Below are 12,445 nucleotides of genomic sequence, written 5' to 3'. Positions count from 1 at the left end.
TGACCATTTTTCTGAACATTAATATTAGCTTGATGTAACTCAGGTTTCTGGTACTCCTTTCCACATTTTCCTTCTGTGAAATGTAATCTCTTTCGATTGCCGAGTTTGTCTCTGACGCCTCTGTATTAGGAAATACAACATGATTATTCTAATAATCCTCAGAATTTCTATTCATCTGAAAATGCAGCAAGACCGCCAACAATATTTACGAGCTAGGATAAATTTTAATCTATTGCGGTTCTCTACGCTACTTTCTCACACGGACCTACTCAACATATTTCTCACCCTGACAAAAGCTTCATCGCAGGTTTGAAGAAAGCCTACTCCGTGCAGTAATTCCTGGAACATTATGTTTCTAGGTGACTAGAAGTTTTTCTTCGGACAATGTGCAGGTGAACAGAAATACAGTTCTCTTCTTACTTGCGAGTATTTTGAGTATTAGTAACTTTCTATCATTTCTTGTATACGAGGTGTTTGAATCAACCGTCTAGGGGTAATAAACGACATCATGGGAGAAAGCTTTTGTTATACAGAAAATTTTGGCTGATTTTTCCCGCCTCTGCTAGGCATCTTTTGTTATTGGTTATGCCGCTGAGTGGAGGCAGTTAGTAGGCACTCTTTGAAGTGCATATACGGTGTCCTGCCTACGATTCAGTTATTTGCTCCTCACGAAAAGACGTAGGTCGAGCATAATTATAGTTTCTGATTCGCTTCTAAGGTACCTTTCTCCGTTTAGAGACATTCATTCTCAAGGTTTTCTTGTTAAAATTGTCAATTTCTTGGTGTAGGTAGTGTGCAGTACGCCCGGTCGGAAGACACTGCTAGTTCGGTGAAATCTCGCCGTCCCATGGCCGGCCATGTCAACAAAAAAAACGCTTAACGTCACTGGGGAACATCATGAAACATTTTGTCTTTACTAAATGTTCTTACCCATAGCGTGGTCTATAATCTCTAGACGGTTCATGAAAATCTTTGGAACGTCCTGTATAGGGTGTAGCAAAAATACAGTGACAGATGTTGAGGGGTTGTAAAAGGTGTCCTGAAAAACGATTTTAGAGTAGGAAGCCATCTTAGAAAAGATCGTTCAGCGACGCTACGCTGCAGTGGTCCAGACAGTATCGAGGACTAAAGGTGGCACTATCAGCGCTGTCATTACAAAAGTGTTACCACTAAATACAGCGGTAGCAGCTGAAATCGCGTCAGACTTCAGTTTGCTCTTTGGTACTTAACTCTAAGTTGAAATCCCACTGTGCTGGAGAATTACGCCAACTTTCCACATGACAACACAGCTTCAGAACAAATTAAATCCTAGTTAATAGTTTATAGAAACTACAAGGGCTGTTCGGAAAGAAAGGCCCGAAAGGGCGCGAAATGGAAACCACAGAGAAAATATGATGAAGCTTTCCTCAGATGTGTTGGGCAGTGTCTTTACTACGCCCGTCGGTCACGTCACGTTGCTCTTTTCAGTTCTGAGTGCACAGTGAGCACATAAAGTAGCCTAAACAAATAGTATCTCCCGCCAAGTACGAGGACCTGCTCAGAGAATTCGCCTGGTGTTATGCAGTCCACATAACATAACTGTTATCCGTTTCTATCTTCATGAAAATTCTCGGCTGTACTCTGCAGAGGCAATGAAGATGCTCTTGCAGCATTCCCGATGGGATATGTCTGATCTCCCACAATACAGCCCATAACTAGCTCCATCTGAGTTTCATCTTTGCACACATGAACCGCTGGATATGAAGACAATATTTGGTCATGGGCAACAAGCTGTAGACAAGTGTAGAGAATTTGTGGAAATTACAGACGGCTGCCTTCTATGACAAGGGTGCTCGAAATTCGCTAAAACGCTGATATATAAGTCTAACTTGGAGTGGCGACTATATAGAGAAGTAGTTGGAAGGTGTATCTAAATAAAACATTTTTGATTTCCACAATGATTTCCATGTCAAGACCTATCAGACCTTACTTCCAGAACAGCCCTCGTACACATGTGTTTTACATTTTTCTATTGTATAAAGATAAGACTACATCTCCTACCTCTACTATTCATCAGTGATATAAAGAAGAAAGTTTTAAAAAAATGCATAGAGTGAATGGAAACATAACATTCTATACGTTCACCTCACATATTTAACTTTTAGAATAACATCGAGCCTTGCCATTTAGAATGGAAACTGCAGACTTTTCTATCACCATAAAGATCTTCATCGTAATCGCCATATAGTAAATTCTTGAATTTGTCTAACAGGTACACTCTCTTCGCTTTTCTGGCTCCATCTATGAGAAAATTGCTGCATTTGCTTAAAACAAGAATGTAGCTTCCATAACGTTGTTTGTACATCAAATTGCTCTTTATTCATTTATCGCAGTCCTGATAAAGAGACGAGGAACGAATCCAGATACACATTAATAGAAATTTAGACATTAACTTCGAGCGCATTATTTAACTATAATACATATCCAGACTGTAAATGTACATAAAAGTAATAAACCTAAAAGATTCTGCTTTCATAGCTATTTTCATTTTGTTCCTGTTTAACTATCAATTCTTGCATAAATTTTACATTACTGCACTGGTATTCGATGTATATTAGTTGTCTAATTTATGTAGCCATTGGGGCTAATTTAAGTGAATATTATTATCTATCATACTGCTGAAATCAGTTAGTAATAAACGAAATTGAATTACGTAATATTTTTGTGAGGAAAGATGTGAGCTGTGAGATGCATCCTTTATTTTCTGTTGTAGAAATTACGTTAAATATCTGACCATAGCTCCTTACTTATCGTTGTATTACGTTACAGAATTCGACAATAGAGCACAAAGATGCCGAAAGTACTTGGAAGTTTTATCTGTGTATTGTGACATGGTTATATGGATTATAATTCATCCTAAACTGTCTTAATTATGAGGGACTAACACCATTGTCGACTAAATACATTGGGAAGCAAACGTAAGGCTTGCAAGACCCATGAAGAACAGTTTTCAAGATCCACATTCAACATTCTTCTTTATCGAATTTAGTAAATATTTTTTTTCTTTTTCGCTAGGCTGCCCAGAATATATTCCATGGGACATACGGAAGCGTAACTGTTGTAAATCAGGAAGGAAACTGTTTTCGTTTAAGGGAACCTTCAAAACAAAAAATAATACTGGAATGAGTTTCCTCATTAATTGACACGTGTGTCCACTTTACTTTCACAATCTGGATTCAGAGATATTTTACACAGTGTACTTTTCTTAGAAATCATTATTAATGCGTATTTTTTACGCCAGGGAATCACTTCTGTCTATCGCTGAAATCTGTAGTTCCTATTCCTGCATCCAGATCATTCAACGTTTCTAGAAATCTTCGCACTGTTTTAGCTGGCTTAGAGGTTAGCTCTACGCTGTGTATTTTTCAGTCTGACACACAAATTAAAGCTTAATATCATTCAGGTGATTCATCTACATACACCTTATTACAACGCAATTCACAGTTAAGTATGTGGAAAGCAGTGCACGGAGCCACTTTCGTACTATTTCTGTACTTTTCTACTTTCAAATAAAACTTGAGACTATAGAGCACCTAAATCATCACGTGGGAGCTCTGAATTCTCCTATTTTATCATGGCTGTCATTTCTCAGTACGTCGGTAGCGGACCGCAACATATTTTTTCATTCTGTGGAGGTGGTGTGGGGGTAGGTGGGAATTTTTATTGAAATTTCGTGAAAAAGAAAAGTACTTGATATTAATTATGGTCGCCCGAACTCCTTTATTATATCTGTAATACTCGATTTCCTACTTCATAGCAATATCAAACAGTCTCCCCTTCTTTGAACAGTTTTGATGTCTTTGTCAATATCAGGTAATTACCCAATACCACGCAGCAGTATCCAGAAGAGGACGAACAAGTACAGTACACACAGTTTCTTTAGTAAATCTGTTGCACTTTCAAGTGGTCCTCCACTAAAACACAGTCTATGGTTCACCATCTGTGCAACATTTTCTGAAGAATTGTTTGAAACTTTTTTATATTTTGATACGTAGATATTTAGTTAAAAGGCGGTACATCAACATCTTTTTATCTATCTTGTTGTCGTAGAGTCAGAACACAACATCAGCTGTGGACATAAACAAGTAATTCCCATTTGCTCGATTAGAAGATGAGGCTGAAAGAATTCGAAACTAGTTAACGGAGTAAAATAATATTTCAAAAAAGTGACTGGCTGCAGGTCTCTGTATTTATATTCGTATCTTTCTTTATCAGTGGTCTGCCCCATGTTGTTTTGGCTCCTCTGGCGGTGCCGTATTGTGGAAGTTTCAGTATGTACCAAGACTGCAGATACATAATTATGAAACAAAAAGCGAAGAACCACCATAAGTTTACGGAATCTCGTGACTGTCTGCTTCTTACCTTAATGGCTCAATGTTATTCTAACGCTACAATATGTAGATTATAATTTGCGTATTTTATTTTCAGTAGCAGTGCCAAATTAGAAACTTACAGTACAACATTGAGAGACTTGAGAGACTTGTTCTAAAATTAAATTATCTAAAACAGTTTTAAATCTCACTTGATATTTTACCCGAAATGTCATTACTTTCGTCTAAATACATTCTTCGGGCTATTACAAGCGGTGGACACATGTTTCAGGTAAGTCATGACACAGAGCTAGATTACAAGATTTTGTAAACGGTGATTAACAAGTTTAAATTTTTATTTGTGGCACACCAACAACGGTTCTACAACATTTTCATGGTAGACAAATCCGCCACAGCTGTAAAATACTTTATTGACCGAAATTTTGCACGAAAGAAGTCGCTAAACACTACCACGGTTTCTCGGTCTTTGCCTCCATTATCAGGTATATCTGAAATCTGAAGTAAAACAACAACTGTATCCTACTCTTTTAAGCAGTTAAAAAACTTCCAAGAATTAAAAAAATTAAAAATTGACGCTTAGAAGCTGAAATACGGACAAATGATTGAACAATAGCCTACCTAGCAGTAGTAAGGCGCTATGTCAGTGCCCTAATAACTAATAATCAAACATCTACAGTAGGTGGACTGTCAAACAACACCACAAACCGCAAAAAGCTCCAACTTCTAATAGTGGCCTGGAAAAATTTCTCTTCACCTAAATTAGCCATCTGTAATATACGAGGGTTGGAACTGTAATAGTGGCAACTATTTATTTACAGCCCGTACAAAATAGATACGTGTTTCAAAGTTTTACTGATCTTCAAAGTAGTCACCAGCATTGTGTGTAACCCGTTGCGAGCGATGTGGAAGTCGTAGGATACTCTTAGCAGTGCCAGTTGTGTTGACAGTTCGAATGGCGCAGTCTTATTTCCGGCCGAATTTTTAACAGTTCTGAAGCCAATGCTGTGATGTTACCTTCATTTAGAAATCGAGTTGAACTCACCAGGGGGTCTAAGTCAGGTGAGTGCAGTAGGTGGTATAGCACTTAGCAGCCCAATCAGTCAAACAAATCAGTAACATCTTGCACTGTACGTGCTTGAGCATTGCTATGCAAAATGATGGTCAAGTCCGCCAGAAAGTGTCATCACTTCTGTCTCTAAGCTGATCGTAGGCTGTGTTCAAAACATGATCAGCATAGAGACAGAACTGACAAGGAAATGCAGAAACAGTATAGCTAATAACTAAGAGTAATGGCGGTCTATTACGAGAGATGTCCGCCTTCACAAACAAATAGAAAAATCAGCATGACTAATCAGTGCAAAAAAGCAACACGCAAATGGCATCGAAAGCTAACATAACTGTATAACTAACAGTATAATCAAAAGGACGAAACACATACAACTGCTAAAATCTGCATGTAACAGCAGAGAAGTCCAACCATAACAAATAACGTGTTGGAAACCAGTGAAATTAAAAGGCAAGACTTTTAAAATTGCCAATGTCTACATCTAGTAGCAGAAAAGCCAAACATAACAAATGACACGTCGTGAACAGTGAACTTAAAAGGTAAAGCATTTAAAATACAAAACTGCCAAATATGAATCCAAAACCAGAAGAGTCCTAATGTAACAAATGGTAGGTTGTGAAGCAGTGCCATTAGAAGGTAATACTTGCATTTTTTAAAGATCAAAAAATTTTATATACATTCCGAGGATTAAAAATTGTAAAAGATAGATCTAAGTTTCCGTTTGACGGCGTTGCTGCAGAGTGTATGCAACATGGCGACACTCCGAAGCGGGTGTATAAGCACCGGCTTGTAGGCGAAGCATTAGTGTGGCATTCGTGACCTATCGCGTGCGTTCTGTAAATACGGAAACGTGAACTATGGCGACGTTATTACCAAATGCGTCCAAACACAGGACCAACGAGCTCTTATAGCTTTCTTGGCTGCCAAAGGACAAACACAGGCACACATCAATGGGAGAATGAAGAATGTGTATGGGGCAGCGTGCCCGTCGGAAACTACCGACAACATAGGCTGCTGCTTCATGACAACGCACGTCTCCATATCGCTAATATTGTTACCCAGAAGTTTCGCCATTTCAAGTGGGCGACATACGAGCACCCTCGCTATAGACCTCCACGCGATTATCACGCCTTTGGTCGTTTAAAAAAGGCCTCCTATCGGTGGATGTGTAGCAGGCAGTTACATACTTCTTCAGGAAGCAGGAAACGGTGTTTTACGAAACGGGTATCTTCAACCTGGTGATTTCAGTGCGATGGTTGCCTCAATGCTCACGGCGATTCCGCCTCATTGGCCTACGGATTATGACCCCTCTGCACACTTACTCGCAGTTTCGATCCAAGATCATAGTCTGGTACAAGAAATTCGCTACTGTATGTCAGATTTCGCTCCTGTAGAAACATAAAATCATATGACCTATGACGCTCATGAGTAATAAGGAAGTTAATTTGAAGCCATATTGACCGTTAATCGACGATGACTACTTCAAAAATAATGAAAAGGTTTTCATATCACACTACCAGCCAAAATTTGTTGACTACTAATTGTATTTATTCAGTGACCCATTTCGAGGTGATACATCGTCATCAGGTTATAGAAGCTTTCCAGAATCATTTAACATAAGCGTATACAAATGTTAAAGACAAATCGAAACTAGCCTTCTTTTGACAGTCATCTTGTTTTCTGCAGTGCTGATTTTTCTTCTGTTATGGTGCTTTAAATTTACCCTTGTGAAGTTTGAGAACAACGGTGAAGAAATCCAAAAGGGCCAAGGAAACAGCGATACCTCAGCACATCACAGGAAGACTGCCAGACCACAAGAACTAAATGAGTGATTGTTTCATAAAAAATTTCGTGAGTCAGCAGACCAGTATATCAAGTCTCATCACCTCTTATTACTTTATTCTTCTCTCTCTCCACAGGACGATCACAGCAGTCATATAAAGCAATTTTAATATCTGTATACACTTACGATAAATGTGTTTGCACTTTAAATGTGACCTGATGATGAGGTAACACCTCGAAAGATGTCGCTAAATAAATTTTATGAGTGGTAGCAGTAATTAAAACCTTTTCATAATAAGAAGGATGAAGATGAATTCCCACATTAGCATTTGTCGTCATAAACAAAAAGAACTAACTTCGAGTTCCATATGAAGATAACTGATGAAGCAGGAAAATCATTGTCTACCTTGCTATTGTTCATGAGCTTGGTGGGTAATGTAATTTATGTTTCTCCATGAAGGATATGTAATTTTTATTGGCTAATATTTCGTATGAGACGATAGTATTAGACCGAAAGCGGTGGTAAGGTTATTGTTTGAAGGTATTGCTGTTTTATCCATTCCCTGAAACCTATTTTCGTTTTATTATTCTTACATTCTTACCCTCTAACAACTGACCTCTATGCGATTTATTTGACTACTTATTGAATTACTTTCATAAACGACCCCTTTTTCTGGACCTTTTTGCATTGTTTCATTATAGAAACTTCAACACCCACATTTTCTTAGGTTACAGAATTTATTTAGGTCGGCCACCATCGGTGTTTAATAGCCCTTTAGTATCGTGTGACAACCGTTGAGGGATTACTCACTTTCGTTTGTTGCTGCACCTTCGAACATATTAATTCTCTGCAGACAGGAGTGAATACTTGTAAGTAATGAATATGGAAACTGGCCATCAACACCACCATATAATATTGAATTCGTGGCAAAAGTTTTTAAAGGTTATTTAACACAACGGCGTTTAACCGTACCTAAACGATGAAAATTTTATAAGATTTTGTAAAAAATTATATTTTTTACTTTTTATTACACGAAGATTTTAGTTGTTTTATACAAAACGGCACCTGAGATTGCACCTTTAATGTATGAAATCGGTTATGGGTCTTCGAATGGAGCAGCTAATGACTTCATATGGATTCTCATTCAGTTTAATTCTAATTTGCTTATCACGTCTTGTGTCAGTTCAAACTCCGTCAATCATTTCAGTGGTGATTGCCCTATCTACAGTTTGTGTAAAACTTTTTAGCTGAATTTCTTCCATATTTCGCTCAACTGGTATAACGATCTTTTGCAGTCATCTTCATTCCTTTGCACAATGAAGATATAATCTGCCAACATAAGTACATTCACTTATTCTTTATTCGCTTTCTTAGTTTCTCTGTTTATTTCACGAGTCCATTTAGAAAAATTAAGTCAATGTACATATTAAGACTTGGATGCACGAGCAGCTGGACACTCGAAAATGCATGAGAGCGGCCTATACCACCCCTATCTTATGAAAAATACAATAAACTAGTTATTAAAACAAAACTATCGGTACCGTATTATGGCGTGATTGGTGACATAATTTGATTATTATGATATTTTGACAGTCATTTTAGTACATGAAATACAATATAATATCTGGGTCATAGTTTTTCTGAGGTTAAACAACAACCTTCCAATTTTTCTAGGCTTGATGTAGAAGTTCTTATTATGAAAAATACTCACTTTAGAAGTAATTACGCTATCTTTTTGAAGATATTTTTGCACATCTGCTAGATGTTCGGAAATTTCTTTCTGTTTAATTTCTGTGGGACAAAAAACTTTCTTTTGACGATCTTCCAATTCTCAAATCCTTCAGGTGTAGGCGAGTGGCTCCACAATATGCCATGGGTTTTAGAACATGTTTTTGGAGGCATGGGTTGTTGACTCTTCTCTCGATATGAGGATGTATTATTATTTTCCCTAATCAGTTGCCGAAGATACTCTTTTTATCAGATGTGTCTTACTGTCATTTGGTATGTCGCTGTAAAAATAAAGGCTGCATATTTAGCGGTGCGTCATGAATACATTTGACCATAAGTTAAAAGACTATTTTCTTGACTGTCTCCCTCATTTATACGTATGCGCCTTTGGGACAAAAGCACCAAAGCCTAATTTAGTTTTATTATTGAATAAAACCATGTCTGGCTTCTTTTTATGTCCGTTCTCTACTGTGCCAGTGTTCAGAGGACTGAGCAGTATGACACTTCCTTTCTTTTAAGGCTCATAACCTACAGCTGCCAAATTTTCTTCTCAGCCATATGGTGAGGATAAAACGTCTCTGTACTTGGAGGCCTTCATTTCTGGTGGAATTTCCTTGCTGTTATGAGTCTAAATTCCCACTGCTATAAACTTTTGCTGCTAGAATTCTTGACATAACGGAACACTTGTGGAAAAATTACCCACTGTAATATTTGTTGAGGTTCCTGCCAATGTTTTTGTTAGTGCTGTTATAGTGATGTTTTTACTGGTCAGCGTCGAAAGAGTCATTCACTTTTTCAGATATAATTTCCTGCCAGTTCTTTTTTTTTCCTTTATAGAGCAATGTGCATACTTCTTCCATATATTCCTTAAGAGACAAAATAGTTTCATGCAACCTTAGAGTGTCAGTCGCACAATCTGTTATTATTTCGGTGAGAAATTTCATGATATTTTGTTTTCGAATTGTCACTTTGTGACGGTGATGAATACCACTGAGTTCTTTCGCGAACAATAAAGAAATCAGCACCTCTGTAGTATGTCTTCACTCGGGGTGCTAGAAGACAAGGATTCCTTACCCTGAGGACCATCAATGTCTGAATTACCGTTACTTTTATGATCGAAAAGACCATCTTCAAACCATTCAGGAGTTTCTGATTCAAGATTCTAATCACATATGCTGACTTCAGATGACTTTCTTTGGCTCCCGACAAACAGTATTGAAACTGTGCGGTAACCAAAACATAAAAATATCTTGCCTGATAAGTCGAATTATGCTGTTCATGAAACTAAACTCATACTCACCTGAAAGAATTTTGGGATAAAGAAGTAGACTTACGTTCCAAAGAAGACTGGTGTTCAATTGTAGGTTTTCTAGTTCTTCTCACTTTTCATCATTGAATGTAGGTGTGACGAACCTTTAATTATTGACAGCAACCTTGCGAACATAATGTGCCATTTAGGCCCCAGTAAAGCATTTAGCATGTAGAGTTACTGAATTAATAAAGAAATTTCATCAATTCGACTTCCTCCAAAAAACTTTTCACCCAAACAAAGACAGTTTTTTGACAGAACCGAAAGCTGCTGGATCCAAATAACGTTTTGTACCCAAGGGGTTTCAATGGTACGTGATAAGCAACATATTTTACATACAGCTTGATCACTAATTATTTCTTCGAACTGATTCCTACCTCTGTTTATTATAATGCGTGAAATTTTGTTAAGATTTTCCACATTCAGACGTCATCTTCCAAGGTAATGTAAAATTAGAGGCAAACCTTACAAACAGCGTCGGGTACTGGGGCGGCGGGTAATAATCAATCGGTCGTTACATAGTTACGTCGTGGTGAAAAGACACATGAATTGTTTATGCTGCGTTCCACCTACCTTCACCATCTACAAGAGCCTGAAAAGTATTTTTGCAGTGAGCAAGAAAGCGATGGAGAATATACTGACCACAGTTTCCAGTCTGCAGGTTCACATTACTCTTTGTGCTCAGTAATAAGTAATGTTCCTACTTGTTACTTAGTCAGGACGATCAAGAACTATGACTATAAATAAAAGTTCACAGTTTCAACTGATTGATATATTCTGTAAGAGTTCACACATGCAACATGTAAGTCTTAGTAATGTAACTAATATCCCTACCGGAATCAGTACTATTGCCATTTCAGTGGGGACTTCGGTGGGAACTCCCAAGTAAAACAATCTATCGCCCTGGCCTCTAATCACCAGAAGTTAGCTGCTCGCCTTTAAAGCGAAAATGATCTCACCACTTGCCACGCGATTTTTCAATATTATAGGCGGCACACGGACAGCTGCTTCCGTGAACTCTAAGCTCGCACAGTCCTCGCGAGTTCACTACCAAGTTTTACCGAAAAGACGTTGAAGTCTGCCCAGCTCTGACGTCATCCGAGGCACAGCTCACACGGGCGTTTGACTGACACGGAAATCTTGATATCTCCGTGCGAAGTGTCTGTTTGCATTTCCGCTCTGTCTGTATTTATACATGGGCCCAGGTGACCGCTAAACTGAACATCTGCTCTCAACCGCCCTAGGCGCATGTACAATACCCAAATGGCCCCTTTCTCAGACATGTGTTAATTTATAGTGCTGTCATTTAACAATTTATAATCTTCTTGATTTTTATATAACTAGAGCTAAGTTTGCTTTAGTTACTGACAAAGATGTAGCTCGATTGCATTTAAATTTTGCCGGCTAGAAATCTCAGAACAGAGCTGACAGTAGACCATGACCTCTGAATTTTAAGATTATTTGTAATCATTGTGAATTACTATACGCACTTGAAGCTTACTTATTTTCTTTTGCCACTTCCTTTATCCCGCAGTGTGCGCAGGGTCGGCAGGGGTGGCCGGATACCCTTCCAGCCACCACCCCATACCACCCCCAGGATGGAATTAGTGTACCCCAACTGTATGCGTCTAGTGTAAATCGTGAAAGAGTGCGAATGTGTTTCAAATGTCTGCGAGTCGTGTAACTGAGGCAGGACGTGGGGACCAGCCCGGTATTCACCTAGTAGGATGTGGAAAACCGCCTAAAAACCACATCCAGGCTGACCGGCACACCGGCTGTCGTCGTTAATCCGCCGAGTGGATGCAATCCAGAGCCGGCGCGCCTACCCGACTCCAGGATGCAGCGCGTTAGCGCTCTCGGCTATCTTGGCAGGTGTCTCTTGAAGCTTACTACAGCTATGCTATGTCATGAACGTAATCGAGCGCTGCAGTTAGAGCTTTCTATTACAAATACAAATTATACTTAACTTTCCGTGAATGAAGATGTTTTCATTCCACATTTAGTTTTCAGTAAATAACTTGAAAACCAATTGTGATAGCTTACTGGTGACATTTAATGTTTTTACGTAAACTGAGGCTACATAGTATTTTCAGCATTTTGAGTCTAATGTCTAGCGGCTTCAATTTTCGTAAGGACGCCGGTTGTAGCCAATATCTGATCAAGTTGACACTTTTAACTTCAAATTGTGA

The sequence above is a fragment of the Schistocerca americana genome, chromosome 6 (assembly GCF_021461395.2).
Source record: "Schistocerca americana isolate TAMUIC-IGC-003095 chromosome 6, iqSchAmer2.1, whole genome shotgun sequence".
NCBI lineage: Eukaryota > Metazoa > Arthropoda > Insecta > Orthoptera > Acrididae > Schistocerca > Schistocerca americana.
Note: the sequence above shows the minus strand (reverse complement) of the source record.